Below are 11,527 nucleotides of genomic sequence, written 5' to 3' on the forward strand. Positions count from 1 at the left end.
TCGCCGAAGATGGTGCCTCTTCCTTTTCGGGTGGCGCTCGGTGGTTGTCATCGCCAGCCTATTAGCTGCCATCGATTCCCTTTCAGTTTGTTTCTGTTTATTGGGTTTAATTGGGTACACCTGTTTTGAGTTAGTGTTTGTTTGTAGGCTATTTAAGGGCACTAGGCCCGCTGGGTATTTGTGCGGGCTTGTTTCCTGTTATCTATGTATGAGTGTTATCAGTATCGTTAGAAGTTGTAACATGATCGGTGGAGTGCTGCAGAGATGGTTGTCCTTCTGAAAGTTTCTCCCATCTCCACAGAGGAACACTAGAGCTCTGTCAGAGTAACTATTGGGATTCTTGGTCACCTCCCTGATCAAGGCCCTTCTCTGACCAAGGCCCTTCTTGCTCAGTTTGTCCAGGCGGCGAGCTCTAGGAAGAGTCTTGGTGGTTCCAAACTTCTTCCATTTAAGAATGAAAGAGGCCACTGTGTAATTGGGGACCTTCAATGCTGCAGAAATGTTATGGTACCTTTCCCCAGATCTGTGCCTTGACACAATCCTGTCTCGGAGCTCTACGGACAATTCCTTCGACCTCATGGCTTGGTTTTTGCTCTGACGTGCATTGTCAACTCTGGGACCTTTTAATAAAGATAGGTGTGTACCTTTCCAAATCATGTCCAATCAATTGAATTTACCACAGGTGGACTCCAATCAAGTCATAGAAACATCTCCAGGATGATCAATGGAAACAGGATGTATCTGAGCTTAATTTCGAGTCTCATAGTAAAGGGTCTGAATACTTATGTAAATAAGGTATTTCTATTTGTTACTTTTAATACATTTGCAAAAATTGCTCTTGCTTTGTCATTATGGGGTTTTATGTTTAGATCGATGAGGATTTTTAAAAATTAAATACATTTTAGAAAAAGGCTGTAATGTAACAGAATGTGGAAAATGTCAAGGGGTCTGAATACTTTCCGAATGCACTGTATCTGCATGTGTAGCATGTGACAACAGCAGGATCATATCAAGGATAGCATCCCAAATGAATACATAAATACCACTTGAAGCTTGATGATGAGTTGATCATTTGAGTCAGCTGTGTAGTGCTGAGGCAAAAATAAAAATGTGCACCCCTTTGAGACATCAAGACTGAGAACCACTGCTCTTCATTGGGACCACTTCATTTGCAGACAGGCTTTCACAGCTCTCTGTATCTGAGGACATAAAACATCACATGAAACAGGCTTCATTACACAGCACTGAATATTATGTTGCTATCATCTCTGCCCTCAGTTTCTCTTTCTATGGACTAGAACTACACAAAAGTACCTGCCCTATCCAGAATAGCCTACTCTCTCCCTTAGAGAGCTGGAGCTGCTATCCTTTCACCCTCTTCCATGGCTGTTAGCTAGCTACCTACAAATGCATTTGGAGTTGTGTTTTTAATGGCTGTTAGCTAGCTGCCTACAAATGCATTTGGCATTGTGTTTTTAATTTACAATGATAAATACATCAAGATAGCTAGCAAAGAGATATTTAATTAACTTAGCTATCAATACAGTATGTAAAGTTGGCTATCTAGCTACTTTAGCAGCTCATTTGAGTTAGCCTGCACTGTAGCTAGCTAGCTAATGATACATTGTTTTTTTTTACATTTTCAAAATGTATTTACTCACTTGAATAGGTTCCCTCGGCGATGTGGATGATTGGAGAAAGGGCAACAAAGTTTGTTTGTCACCAAAGTGGTTTAGAGCATATTACTATTTACCTGTGAATAAATTCGTTAAACAGAGAATGGATTAAACTATTTACCCATTTAATATCCAGACCTTCATACAAAGAAAGTTGCTATGCAGTATTCTTGACGCACAATCGAACGTGCTGCTATATGCTGCCAGCACACCCACAAGCTAGCCACTTTGGCCTGCCAGAGCGCCACGAGGCAATTAACGGCGTACTGAACACGAGCCTGAAGTAGTGTTAAATTATGAGTGTGCTATCTTATGAGTGTGAATATACATTAAAGTTAGCATGTTTCTGCCTCGAGGTGCTTTACATGCCAGGCTTACGCCCTGTGTTTTTATACATATTCTGGTCCTGGGGCTGTTTCATTGTGTGTACTCTCTAGGCTATAGTCCTAGAGGGTGGGTGGATTGGGGGATACTGGTGACTCTTATTGTAATTTATTGGTCTTGTAATAAACACTGGCACTTTTGTTAACTCTGTAAGTTATTTGTGTTTAATTTGTACAGTTCACATATACTTCAGAGGGGCAGGTAGCCTAAATACACGCACACACAGGCAAAGAGTTTCAGCTTGCAGGCAGACACTGGAATACATTTCAGAGTGACAGTGAGGGCTTTACATAGGTGATTTGTAGCATGTTTTTGTGAGACTAGAAAAAATGCCTGGAATGTAAAATAACGTTATTAACCGGTTCCCATGCTTTTAAAATAATGGTTCTATTCAGGAATAGTATGGATCACTTTCGTTCCTGTTTCTGTTCTGTTCCCTGAACTGGTTCTAACCCCTGGTTTAAATTGCACTTCGGGATGGTGCTGAAAAAAGTTAGTCTTGAGCATAGCAGACTAAACTTTGCGATGGAGTTGAGCAGCGACTGGAGCTCTGTCATGTGTAAATGTGGGCTATTCTTTGGGTGCTGAAATCAGTCGTTTTTGATAACTTATGTGATGTCGGAGCTCCAGTTGCCCACACTAGTTGCCGCTCAACTCCAGCGTACATTGTACATTGTGGAGTTGAGTTTAATCACCGATCTCAAGCCCTGTTCATAGCAAGCTAGCTAGCTAACATTGGCCAGAAAGTTGAAGTCGAGAGAGGGAGTGGCACGTAGTGGCACAGAGGTGAAGACAGAGAGGAACCGATTCGCTCCATTAGTCAATTTATAATAGTAGTGATTGATTTAATAGTAGAATACAACTCCCTTAATGTACTGGACTCATGATGGATCTCCTCTTTCCTTTCCATCTTGCTCCACAGGGATGGATGACCGATTTTTATACTCCAGTTGAAAATATGATTATTTTAGAACAATATGACTTGCATTAACACTATTTCACAATGTTTTCTGAAAGAAACATATGTCTTAACCATTTACTATCGATCACTTATATAGTTCAGAATAAATAATTTGGTGTGATGAACCAATAACAAAGGGAGTAATGCAGAGACCAAGGTGAAGCCAATTCAGCAATTGTATTTAGATTGTCATTATGGAGACACTTATTGGATAAACGTGGCAACTCCCCTTTCTGCGAAAATAAATGTCATCCTAGTTTTCACGCCTTGTGAGCGGGTTTTGAGTGGTCATTGGGTTAGAATGTTTCGCTATAACCTGGCAACCCTGTCAATGGCGCAGCCGGTCCTCTATCTCTGAGTCAACATGTTATGGAAAGTAAGACAACTATGCGCGGCACTTCAACAACGGACCCTCGTGAATGCGCTGTTTACTGTCATCCAGGCAGCTGAACTACCATGCTAGTTTTGTTGCTTGTCATCAGCCCCAAGTTTGTCGTGCATGAGCAACTGAAATAACTTGTCAAACCAGCTAACTGAGTATTATTAGCTAGTTGTTAGCTAGCTATATTAATTAGTAACGTTAAGCAAAAACAACAAATGAGTAACCACACATTGCGCTCAAACGGGTAATGTTGTTAGCTAGCTAGCTAGCTGTTGTAAAATTTAGTTAACTAGCTAGTTAACACACTAGTCTTATAAAGTGGAAACGGTCCTCCTTTGCTTTTAGCGAACTGTACTAATATGTCTGCTCTGTGAGCTATAACGTTAGTGCAGAGGAGGCTGGTGGGAGGAGATAGGAGGACAGGCTAAAAAATGCTAAGTGCCATGACATCTAAAGTTAACAAGCTGGTTTGACATTGTTGGTGAGAGCTGACTAGTGTCTAACTAACACAGAAGAAGCTGGTAGGAGGACATACTCGTTGCTATGACTGGAATGAAATACATGGAATGGAGTCAAACATGTAGTTTCCACGTTTGATACATTCCATTCCAGCCATTTCCGCCTAGCTAGTTAACAGTACAATTAGTGCAACCAATGACAGTAGTGAGGGGTGTGTCATAGTTAGAGTGATAATGAAAAAAATTAAAAATCTCAGTGATAAAGAGGATAATTTTAATAGGTTCTTGTATATCATGGTATGAGTTATGACATAGGCTAAACCATTCTTTATTCATCCAGTTTCTCCTTTACAGATCAAGCATATGATGGCCTTCATTGAACAGGAAGCCAATGAGAAAGCAGAAGAAATTGACGCAAAGGTAATACACTGCCTCCCTGCCTTGCTGGCAAGTTTGGTAAAGGTACTGTATAGAGTATTACAATTAAATAAAGAGTTGCACACTCTAAGTACAAGCTCTCAATAATTTGTACCTTCTTCAGGGTAATGCCATGACTGCTTGAACCAGGTTATGTAGACAAACAGCGACAATAATGAGGGGTGTTTCTTAGTTATTAGATTGGTGATAAAGACAAATTAAACTGTTAAAAAGGCAGTTTACAGCATGTTGAATATATTAGGCTATTGTATCATATTGCAACAATTAAATATTGTACATAGTATTAGCATCAACATACATTATTTCATTGCATATACATATTTCATTGTTTATGTAATCTTTGTTACATGGTAATATGTTGGTTCAACCGCACAATAAGCATCATCAACAAAGGGAACATCTTGTCTGCATGCTGATAAACTGTGGAAGAAATATGTCAATTTAGCAGACTTGTTCATAAAAACATACTGATGTCAGTCAATGTTCAGATCACTAGGGGTCAGTGTTTTTAGATAGGTGATCAATTACTGGGAGCTTGTATGTGGGCTATTTATTTAATTTGGTTGCTTACAGTTATCTGCCGTTAGTCAGCACCTCTACCAACTTGTTTGGGTGTGCGCCAGCTCATGCTTTTTTATTAGGCTGTACATACAGAGTATTAACAGATGAATGTCTGCTCCTACAGACAGAAGTGGAGTTTAACATTGAAGAGGGCTGTCTGGACCTCAAGATCATGGCGTATTATGAGAAAAAATAAAATTCAGATCGACCAGCAGAAGAACATGTGAGTTTATTTCCCCATTCGTCCAGCAGTTGGAGTGAATTCTAAAAAGCTGAATGGGAAATAGATCCGTGCGATCGGGCTCCTTGGGGCGACCTTACCCCGTTGAAATGTTAAAAGGTCAAGGTAAAGCATGAAATACATCGAGAATCTCCCTGCCATCTCTACTTATCACAGTGGGAAACCGTTCATTATCATGCTCGAACCTATGGCTACGAACCTATGGTTTCTACTTACTTCTACTAATCGCAAAGGGATTTCGGCAGGCAAGAAAATGGGCTTGCCGAACCCCCCAACCTTCAGATTTACTTAATTGCGTCACTAGAGTCAAATACTTTCTGTGGCACACATCAGTCAAATACTTTCTATAGAACAAACTTCACTTCAAGGTAGCCAACCGAAATTAATGTATGTGTGTTAAATTAAACATTGAGGAGGGAGTAAAATGTAGGCAAGCAATAAACATTTCATAACAACTACTAGTCGAATAAGACATGGGAGAGATTACTTTTTGACTAAGAGATGTATTTATAGACTAATACACTTGAAAATAGTGCCTCTCCCGTGATCAAACCGCAAAGAATAAAATGAAACGCAGCCAAACGTGATAATTGACAGCTGCCTTGAAGGACACCATTTTTTTTAAAAACTTTCCGCTAAGATCAGTGAAATGTAGGCTAAACTGACAACAGAATGAAGAGCAGAAATCTCATCTAGCAAGCAAGTTGCAGCAATGAAGAATTGAGTGTGTGCGCGTTCACGCGAAGGAGTTCTTTTTTTTCCGGCACATCACCCGCACTGTTCAAAGGTGCTAAATACTGTCGGGCAGGCAAACATCTGACAATCATACGGGTGTGTTTGAGCTTTAAGGGTGATGGTAAGAACGTCCCAATGATCCCTGGTTGCACTCACCATGGGAAATACTCTTCTTTGTGATGTGATCGTCTCTGAAGACGGATCCCAATTCAAAGGGATAGTGCGACATTTTGGCAATTGCTACCTTCTACTTACCCAGAGTCAGATGAACCCATTGATAACATGAAAAACGGTTCGTTACTAGAATTTGTTACTTTAGGTACTTCTGTCAAATGTCTCACAGCGTCAACGGATTGAGAGAGGATCAAGTCTGGCTATCACTGCAGCCGATGTCCCCTTATAGCGCGAGCGCACCTTGCCTGCTCCATTTACTCGAGGTTGTCCTAATGAACCACTGCATTCATTGGGAGTCTGGGCTGCATCTTCACCGTTTATGCTGCACTGAAGTTAACACACTTCAATAATGCAACAAGGCATGTAGAATTGTTTAAACTGTTAATTACTGTTCACAAAACAATGTCTATTACAGGCTAGAACACTTTACTCTGCAGAAAGATACCGGTAGCCAGTGGTATAAAGTACTTAAGTAAAAAATACCTTAAAGTACTAGTAGTTTTTTTTTTAGGTATCTGTACTTTATTTTACTAGTTTTATTTCAGTACATTCCTCAAGAAAATCTTGTACTTTTTACTCCTTACATTTTCCCTGACAACCAAAAGTACTCATTACATGAATTTGAATGCTTAGCAGGACATCCCAAATGTCTCTGGGCTGGTGGACTCACTAAACACAAATGCATCTTTCGTAAATAATGTCTGATTGTTGGAGTGGCTATCCGTAAATTTAAAAAACAAGAAAATGGTGCCATCTGCTTTGCTTAATATAAGGATTTTAAATTATTTATACTTTTACTTTTGATACTTAAGTATATTTCAGCAATTACATTTACTTTTGATACTTTTTGATACCAAATACTTTTAGACTTTTACTAAGTAGTGTTTTACTGGCTGACTGTCACTTTTACTTGAGAAACTTTCTATTAAGGTATCTATACGTTTACTCAAGTATGACAATTGAGTACTTTTCCCACCACTGCCAGAAGCCTACAAAGCTGAAAGTTAACTTTCTTTGCTAGCTTACAGCTGAAGCTAACATCAATTCACTACCCTAGTACTTTGTTTGTGATAATATAACAAACCATGATGAAAAAATATTTCTGATTTCAAAGCTGATTGTTACCAGAAACGTTATTCATTCACTTTGTTTCCCCCGCCTCACACCTCCAGTCAATATCATATTTGCTTGAGCCTCGAACTGACTGTGTGTGAATGACATCATGGATCTTAGAGACCTGAATATTTTTTTTAATTGTTGTTGAATAGTATAATAAAATACGTCCCAAATGGAAGGGAAAGATAGTTTTTAAAAAACAAGCTCAATAACTGCACGCTCACACTCCTATTGACTATGCTTTCACCTGTAGCCTTGGCCTAGACAAAATGAGAAAAAAAATCCAGAAAATCACATTGTAGGATTTTTAATGAATTTATTTGCAAATTATGGTGGAAAATAAGTATTTGGTCACCTACAAACAAGCAAGATTTCTGGCTCTCACAGACCTGTAACTTCTTCTTTAAGAGGCTCCTCTGTCCTCCATGTTACCTGTATTAATGGCACCTGTTTGAACTTGTTATCAGTATAAAAGACACCTGTCCACAACCTCAAACAGTCACACTCCAAACTCCACTATGGCCAAGACCAAAGAGCTGTCAAAGGACACCAGAAACAAAATTGTAGACCTGCACCAGGCTGGGAAGACTGAATCTGCAATAGGTAAGCAGCTTGGTTTGAAGAAATCAACTGTGGGAGCAATTATTAGGAAATGGAAGACATACAAGACCACTGATAATCTCCCTCGATCTGGGGCTCTACGCAAGATCTCACATCGTGGGGTCAAAATGATCACAAGAACGGTGAGCAAAAATCCCAGAACCACACGGGGGACGTAGTGAATGACCTGCAGAGAGCTGGGACCAAAGTAACAAAGCTAACCATCAGTAACACACTACGCCGCCAGGGACTCAAATCCTGCAGTGCCAGACGTGTCCCCCTGCTTAAGCCAGTACATGTCCAGGCCCATCTGAAGTTTGCTAGAGAGCATTTGGATGATCCAGAAGAAGATTGGGAGAATGTCATATGGTCAGATGAAACCAAAATAGAACTTTTTGGTAAAAAACTCAACTCGTTGTGTTTGGAGGACAAAGAATGCTGAGTTGCATCCAAAGAACACCATACCTACTGTGAAGCATGGGGGTGGAAACATCATGCTTTGGGGCTGTTTTTCTGCAAAGGGACCAGGACGACTGATCCATGTAAAGGAAAGAATGAATGGGGTCATGTATTGTGAGATTTTGAGTGAAAACCTCCTTCCATCAGCAAGGGCATTGAAGATGAAACGTGGCTGGGTCTTTCAGCATGACAATGATCCCAAACACACCGCCCGGGCAACTAAGGAGTGGCTTCGTAAGAAGCATTTCAAGGTCCTGGAGTGGCTTAGCCAGTCTCCAGATCTCAACCCCATAGAAAATCTTTGGAGGGAGTTGAAAGTCCGTGTTGCCCAGCAACAGCCCCAAAACATCACTGCTCTAGAGGAGATCTGCATGGAGTACCAGCAACAGTGTGTGAAAACCTTGTAACGACTTACAGAAAACGTTTGACCTCTGTCATTGCCAACAAAGGGTATATAACAAAGTATTGAGAAACTTTTATTATTGACCAAATACTTATTTTCCACCATAATTTGCAAATAAATAAATAAAAAATCCTGCAATGTGATTTTCTGGATTTGTTTTCTCATTTTGTCTGTCATAGTTGAAGTGTACCTATGACGAAAATTACAGGCCTCTCTCATCTTTTTAAGTGGGATAACTTGCACAATTGGTGGCTGACTAAATACTTTTTTGCCCCACTGTAGATGAGAACTCTCATGGTAGATAGTGTGGTCTACATCTTATTATGCCATATTCTACCTCAGGCAAGCAATACCTCGAGACTAGTTTAATATTAAACATCGCGCACCAGTAGTTATTGACAAATAGACACACACCCCCGCTCCTCGTCTTACCAGACGTAGCTGCTCTGTCCTGCTGAAACACGAAGAAGCCAGCCAGCTCTATATTATCTGTGTCGTTGTTCAGCCAAGTTTCTGTGAAACAAGATATTACAGTTTTTAATGTCCCGTTGGTACGATAGTCTTGATCGTAGATTGTCCAGTTGGTTTTCCAATTATCTGTTTCACCTGTTCCCGTGATTGTCTCCACCCCCTCCAGGTGTCACTTATTTTCCCCAGTGTATTTGTCCCTGTGTTTCCTGTCTCTCTGTGCCAGTTCGTCTTGTATGTTTAGTCAAGTCAACCAGTGTGTTTTTCCTGTACTCCTTTTCTATTCTCTTTTTTTCTATTCCTCCCGGTTCTGACCCCTGTCTGACTCTGGACTACTTTGCTGCCTGCCAGATCATCCTGCCTGCCCTGACTTTGATTCTGTCTGCCCTTCGGGACCTATTGTACTCTGATCTGGTTTTGACCTTTTTGCCTGTCCACGACCATTCTCTTGCCTACCCCTTTGGATTAATTAACATTGTAAGACTCTAACCATCTGCCTCCTGTGTCTGCATCTGGGTCTCGCCTTGTGCTGTGATAGATTGCAAGTTCCACAATAATACTGAGGGTAGGGGGGTTTACCTACTCGTCGCAAATTCTTACAAGACACCCCGCTCTCCTGCATGTTTTTCTCTGTCTTTTCTTCACGCTAATGACGGGGATTTGAGCCTTGTCTTGACAAAGCAGTATATCCTTCACGTCGGACTCATTAAAGAAAAATTATTTGTTTGAGGTGAGTAATTGCTGTTCTGATGTCCAGAAGCCCTTTTCGATCGTAAGAGACGGTAGCAGCAACATTATGTACAAAATTAGCTACAAACAATGGGAAAAAACAAATGAAATGGCAGTTGGTTAGGAGCCGGTAAAATGGCATCCCTCCCCTCCAGCGCCATTATTATGTTATTTGATTGTGTGTTTGTGCCATTCAGAGGGTGAATGGGCAAGGCAAAAGATTTAAGTGCCTTTGAACGGGGTATGGTGGTAGGTGCCAGTCAAACCGGTTTAAGTTCATGAAGAACTGCAACAATGCTGGGTTTTTAACTCATCAAGAATGGTCCACCACCCAAAATACATCCAGCCAACTTGACAGAACTATGGGAAGCATTGGAGTTATATTGTTAGGGATACTTTGTTGAGAGTGACCTCTTTTTTGGCTTCTGTTCACTTTTTCATGATTGATTGCGGCTTGTATTAACTCTGGAGGAACTAAGATGTACAACGATAATGGGAAGATCAAGGTAGCCAACACCCTGGAGAGCAGGCCTGACCTCTTGCCTCAGCAGGTACTTTATTTACCTATCATGCAGATTAGGGGTTAGAAATCTCAGTACAAATACCCCAAGCACTAACCCGAGTATGTCTTGGGTACAACTCCAACTGGATGGGGTCGATTTGAAATTAAGTGATCCAGCTGATCTTAACTACCTGAATATGCCTTTGTGAGCTCTGTTGATGACTACTCTGTATCGTGAGCAGTACCAGGAGAGATGAGGTATTCACTGGGTCCTCTCTGTTTCCTCTCTGACAGATGATGCCTGAGGTTAGAGTGGCTCTTTTCTGTGCCAACCTGAACCGTACATTTTTAGGATTAACAGGTGATGCTGAGGGAGACAAAGGTTAAGGTATCATTGGATGTGCTACTGGGAACAAGCCTCTTATTTGGACTGGATATGTGGAAAGTTGAGCAGAGCCTAAGAACACCCGGTCTCTGTGACGCCCAGAATGTTTGTTTTCTGAGGGAATGGTTAAACATGGAAAAGAACACCATGGTCATCTTCATCTTCCCAACTTCAAGCACTTATCTCTAGGATCTTCCAAAGTAAGAAACTTGTTTATGGGACACGATGTGAGGGAGAATGTGTGTTAAGGGTAGTGTTTTATCCTACCTCCTCAGTTTACCACTGCTCCCTTCCCAGCACTGTGGGTTATCTGATTGTAATCTACACTGCAAAACATATATGAATGCAACAATTCCCAAAATTTGACTTAGGTACAGTTCATATAAGGAAATCAGTCAATTGAAATAAATTCATTAGGCACTAATTTATAGATTTCACATGACCGGACATGGGTGCAGCCATGGGTAGGCCTTGGAGGGCATAGACCCAACCAATTGGCAGCCAGGCCCACCCACTAGGGAGCCAGGCCCAGCCAATCATAATGAGTTTTTCCCCACAAAATGGCTTTAATACAGACACATACTCCTCAGCCCCCCAGCCGATCCCGCAGGTGAATAAGCTGGATGTGGAGGTCCTGAGCTGACGTGGTTACAGGTGATCTGCAGTAGTGAGGCCGGTTGGACGCACTGCCAAATTCTCTAAAACTACATTGTATGCAGCTAATGGTAGAAAAATTAACAAATTCTCTGGCAACAGCTCTGGTGGATATTCCTCCAGTCAGCATGCTAATTGTACGTTCCTGAAAAACTTGAAACATCTATGGCATTGTGTTGTGTGACAACTGCACATTTTAAA

The 11,527-nt window shown here is 41.0% G+C and overlaps 1 long non-coding RNA gene across 1 annotated transcript; it reads left to right on the forward strand.

Annotated features, from left to right (window-relative positions):
* Positions 1-3,263: 3,263 nt before the first annotated feature.
* Positions 3,264-11,126, forward strand: LOC112253371. The gene is made up of 4 exons (XR_002953995.2): positions 3,264-3,397; positions 4,216-4,281; positions 4,985-5,083; positions 10,582-11,126. It is a non-coding gene; the product is annotated as an uncharacterized LOC112253371 (long non-coding RNA).
* The last annotated feature ends 401 nt before the right edge of the window (positions 11,127-11,527 follow it).

The sequence above is a fragment of the Oncorhynchus tshawytscha genome, linkage group LG06, assembly GCF_018296145.1.
Source record: "Oncorhynchus tshawytscha isolate Ot180627B linkage group LG06, Otsh_v2.0, whole genome shotgun sequence".
Lineage (NCBI taxonomy): Eukaryota > Metazoa > Chordata > Actinopteri > Salmoniformes > Salmonidae > Oncorhynchus > Oncorhynchus tshawytscha.